The following is a 5,613-nucleotide window of genomic DNA, read 5'->3' as shown; positions in this document are numbered from 1 at the left end:
CCCAAATGTTCGATTTGACCCGTAGCACCTATCTGATTTTTGCTGGGGGGGTAGGTTTTTCGGGGGTAGTATGAGAAAACTACCCCCATAAGTCGACGCCACTAATATTGATCTACAGGCTTCATCCGGGAGTCGATCCCGACTAAATTGGACCCAAGGAACTCGAAAATGCAAGAAAAAAAATTCTCCGGCCAAAACTACTACTAATTTTGGTCACTTTATGAGAAATTTTCCCTAAATTAGTATATTTTGTAAATTATCAGTTCAGGTCATGCTGGGTATCGATTCTATGGTTTTGAGGGTGTACAAACCTCTAGGGATGGTTGAGATGTCGGTGGAATACTTTTTTCATGGCGCATGTAAAGTAGGGTGTAGTTAGGAGTCGTGATAAAATCACCCTCAAATTTCGATGACGACCACACCGAGCTACATGCGTTATGTGAGGGTGGATTTCGATTAAATCAGACCTGTGAAACTCGAAAATGCAACGGAAAAAACTCTCCAGCAAAAATCAGAGCTGATTTTGGGTCATTGGCTGAGCGATAAGCTAAGCCCATAACTCCACTGACCGGAAAAGTTGCATTCTGTTTGTTTGTCTGTTTGTCCGTCTGTCCGCACGATAACTCGAGAAAGAATTGAGGTAGCGACCTGGGATTTTCAGGGTCGTTTTGTATCATAAAAAGACAGATCGAGTTCGGAGATGAGCATTCTAGCTCAAAAATTGACTTTTAAAAAAATCAATAACCTCAGGTAACAAAATATTATTTTTTTTCAATTATTTTTTGATGGTCTCCTAATGGGTAACTCGTGAAAGTAGAGCCCCCTGGGCGAAAATTTCGTCCGTTTTGCTCTATCTTGTACCGTTTCGACGCTATGGCTCATTTCTTGGCGAAAACAACGTGAAAAAGACAAAATGGTCTATTAAATCGTAAAAAAAGGGCTTCATGTCACAGAATTGTAAAGGGAGTAATACTTAGACCACACGTTACGGGTCGAACCACACCCTCTTTTGGGCTTAAGGGTCCCTAGATTATCTACTATCACTAAAACGTTGATTTTTACATAACAATCTGACAAAGTTCGATTTTTTTAATGAAAACCGTTACCGAACAGCATAAAGTTTCTTGTCCCTAATTTTAGAGTAAGAAGACCCCGACAAATGGTTCGAGTGTGTCAAAGTTTGGGCCCGGAAGACCCTGTTCCCCTACACCCTGTCCTTAACTCGTCTCGGGTGTCAGCGCCGCAGGCTTAGCTATATGTGCGCCAGGCGCGTCGCAGCGTAACAGTGTTTCGTGAGATATCGCGAAGCCTGTTACGCGAGACGTGGTCTGGCGTACATATAGCTAGTTAATAGGGTATTGGTCTAGAGTGCTGAGTGGAAGTAGAAGAACAAAAACGGAAGGTGGAAAGGTGCCCGTGCCGTCCCCCTCTCCTCCACTGGGCGGAGTGGGGGAGCGCCCAGGGAGAAGAGGAGGCGGCCGGCGGGGAGGAGTGCGGGCGCCTTTCCACCTTCTGTTTTTGATGTTCTACTTCCGCTCAGCGCTCTAGACCAATACCCTATTTAAAGTTTATTCCGTGATATCTTTTTTAACGTTAACTCGAAAATCGTTCGAATTTTTAGGGAAATTTTTCAACTAACCGAAGAGAAATGAGTAATTTCCGTTTGCTTCTGAATTTTCGTTAATGTTAAGTTTGCACACCCTGCTCGCCACCGGGGAATGACTGAAGCAACTGAAGCTACTTACTACGACTACGTACTGACAGTGTAATTTTTCGACATGATGTGATTCAGAAACACATTAAAGGTGAAATCGTAACGAATTTAGAAAGTGATAACACGGCAATCCCCAAAAAATCTTCGGCAATCCAATGCAATCTTTAATTTTGGTGTACAATCTCCAGCAATCTTTAAAACGTCTCGGAAATCTGAGCAATCCACAAAAATCCAAGCAATCACGGCAAACTCACAATCTTAGCAATCTGGTGTACACCCAAAAGGAGAGTTGAGGCCCCCTCGGAACGACCGACCATCGGACGACAGACCGAGACGCATCCCACTGGGCCAGACCGCATCGATGGAGACGGCGGGCAGCGCGCCGGTGTAATAGGGTATTCCAGGATATCCAAAACGGAAGTAGGAAAAGAACAAACTCACTGACTTGTCTGTTTCCGTGATGACTCTGATTGGTTGAGCTGATCACGTGCCACGACGGCGTTTCAAGTATGAAAAACTGTCAGGTCAGTTTCGAGCTTGCCTCCATATTTGAGAGGTTAGAATCGGACCAAACTACCATGGTAATTTCTCATACTGAGCAGACGGAAACAGATCAATCGGTGAGTTTGTTCTTTTTCACTTCCGTTCTGGATAGCCTGGAACACCCTATTCGCTTGCCAGTCACCGCTGGCCACCGCTTGCTACTGCCGCCTGCCGGATGAAATGGGCGAGCGAATGGCGCATACACGGAGGTCGTCAACGCGGGCGAGAGCAAGAGAGGGACCGCCGTACTTGTGAAAGAAGAGCTCGAGACCACCATGTTGCTCGCGCTCCCGTCCGGGAGAGCCACAGCCGTTCAGATAGAAAATATCACCTTCATTTGTATGCACCGGCAGGAGCAAGGAGGCGGCAGGAGCGAGAGACGTTCTTCAGCACGGACATCACCCCGCTGCTGGCGGTCGCAGGAGAGAACGTCAATCTCGGAGGCGACTTCAACTGCGCCCTGGAGCTGGGCGATAACACCGGTGCCCCCAACGCCTCACCAGCGCTGTCTAGACTGACCCGCACTCTCCAGCTGCTCGATGTGTGGCCTACCCTCCGGGCGGAGCCCGGCCACACTTTCATCACCAGCACCAGCTCGGCAACGTTAGACCGTTTTTACTGCTTTCGCTCGCTCGCCCCTCTGCTGCAGTACGTGGAGACCACGGCCGTGGCCTCTCAGTGACCATCTCGCCGTGACGTGCACCCTGAGCGGAGCACGCGCGCCGCCCCCGCCGCACCGACCCCAGGCAAGCTGGACCATCGACGCGACGGCGCTCAAGCACCCCGATTTCCTGCCCGGTTTCGCGAGGGAGTGGGCGCTCGCGGTGCAGCAGCGCGCCGCCGCAGAGACGCTGACGCAGTGGTGGCTGCGCGTCGCGAAGCCTCTCGTCCGCAGTTACGCAGGGGCCGCGGACGTGGGGTGCAGGGGGGGCCAAATGCCCCCCCCCCAAAAAAAATCCGACAGGGGGGGCGAAGCCCTCCCCCGTTTTTCTATCCTAAGCGCAGATGTTCTCCAATTTGCGTTCTGAATTTTGTTATGAATTCAGTAGAACTACAACTCTAAGTCATTAATAAGATATTAAAAAGATGATTTTTGAGGGGGCCACCGCTCGCGTAATCCTGTGTATAGATGAGGGTGTAATCCCTATGAAATCCTCATGTAATCCGTGAAATACGTAACCAAATTTTAATATTACACGGAAAAAAATGAATTGGTCGTCAGAACTAAATATTAGTTAATTTCGGGACAATCGATCAAAAAATTGTTGAGGTAACTAATAATTTGTTTTCAGAACCAAGATTAAGTTGTCAGAACAAGCTGTTCGGTGCTTGAGCTAACGCATTCATTCTAAAAACAAACCACGAATTGGCTCCTGCAGCGAACGTGCTTGGTTTTAGCGACCAACTCTTGGCTCTGGCAACTTAATCTTGGTCCTGACAACAAATTATGAGTTACCTCAACAATTTTTTGATCGATTGTCACGAAATTAACTAATATTTAGTTGTGACGACCAATTCATTTTTTTCCGTGTATTAGCACTAATATCACTAAATTTCACCTTATTGTCCAAATTTAATGGTTTTAAAGCCTGTAATTCAACAAAATTCAAGTGTAATCCCTCAAAATTCATGTGTAATCCCTGTAATCACGTAATCCTGTGTACATCCTAAATTGAAGTGGTGGCCCCTCTCGTGATGTTTTGCATTAAAATCTGTGTTTGCGTTCAAACCCTCAACAAAATGCACGGTCAGCGAGGCACCACGCATTACCTTTAGGCGTGTGCGCCTGGTAGGTAGGCAACCCACACAACACGCCCCAAGTCGGCCCCCCCCCGCCGCGAAGCACTTCCGCGGCCCCTGCAGCTACGCCGCCGCCTTCACGCGCGACATGCGTCGTGACAGGCGCAACAAGCTGAGCTTCCTCCATGACTCACTCACTGCAGCAGCTGTGCACCGCGACGCCGCGCCGCAAGGAGGACGCCGCCCTTATCAAGGCCGAGATCCTGGAGCTGCACGCCGAGGCCAAGCACGGGGTCTTGGACTGGGCCAAGGTGGACAGCGTGATGGAGGACGAGCAGGTGAGTGTCGTACACGTTGCACTTATGGGACAGCGCGCGCGGCAGCAGCGAGTCGACGCGGTGCGCGGCGTGGACGGCGTGAAACACCGAGGGCAGGCGGCGGTCGCCGCGCACTTCCTGGAGGTCAACCGGGACAAGTTAAGCGCGCCCCCACCTGGGGTCGGCGGCGCCCGCGCCCCCACCTTGCGGGGCGACAAGACTGTCAGCGACGAGGACAACGAGGCGCTCTGCCGGCCCTTCTCCAAGGTGGAGCCTCGAGGTCTTCTTATGACGAGTTACCCCACCGGAGACCATCAAATGCGAGGGGTAGATAACTCCTGAATTGGGTGTACAAATTTCAAGAATTGAATTTGAATTAGCTTGAATTGGCTTGAATTGAATTTGAATTGGTTGAATTGGTTTTGAATTGGTTTGAATTATTGCGATTTTATGTTACTGAACTAGCGTGAATTGGCTTGAATTGCCATGAATCGCCATGAATTGAATGTACATTGTCTTGAATTGGACTGGATTAGTTGAATTAGTTTTGAATTTGTTTGAATTAAATTGAATTGGACTGAATGAGTTTGAATTGGGTAGAATTAGGGGTGTACACTTGGCAGGGGAGTTATCCACCCCTCGATCAAATGTCTAAGAAAAAAACAGTAAAATGTTTTGGGGTCATTTCCGTGTGGAAATCCGTTCCGAGTTGGAGTGTTCCAAGTTACCTCTTCGAACGATCTTCTTAAAATTTTTATTTTTGCAAAAGTTTTTTTGGGCTCTTTCTTTTTGATTTTTTGACACGTCAACTTTTTGATTATCACTGGAGTAATGGGCTTCGCTTTTGCCCAATAAGATATTTGGGAATCTCTCTGCTTTGGTCATAATCCGAAACGTGCGGGTATTGGTATTGGGGACCCGGCAGTTCGCCTTTGCCGAGCGCGCCGAGCGGGAAGGTGACAGCACGGTATAAATAGTTTCTTGTATTTCAAGACCTGGTCTTGGATGCCATTGGCGTTCTCCAGAAGATCGAAGACAGGGTCTTGAAATACAAGAAACTGTTTTAAGTTTAAGCGATCGATCGCTTATTTTCAACACCTTATATCAAACTTTATCTAAACTAAACTCGTTACGACCGGGCTTATGCTGATTCTTTGTGCGCAGTTTGTAGTTAATTGAAGCTGCCATATGTGTGAGAAGGTGTGTGATTACAGAGAGACAGAAACACAATCTAAGAGTTCCCTGCCTCTCAAGACAGCAAAGGCTTCGCTGACGCTCAGCCTAAAATAAACCAAGGCA

This window comes from Frankliniella occidentalis, unplaced genomic scaffold, assembly GCF_000697945.3.
Source record: "Frankliniella occidentalis isolate FOCC.00 unplaced genomic scaffold, Focc_3.1 Scaffold65, whole genome shotgun sequence".
Lineage (NCBI taxonomy): Eukaryota > Metazoa > Arthropoda > Insecta > Thysanoptera > Thripidae > Frankliniella > Frankliniella occidentalis.
Note: the sequence above shows the minus strand (reverse complement) of the source record.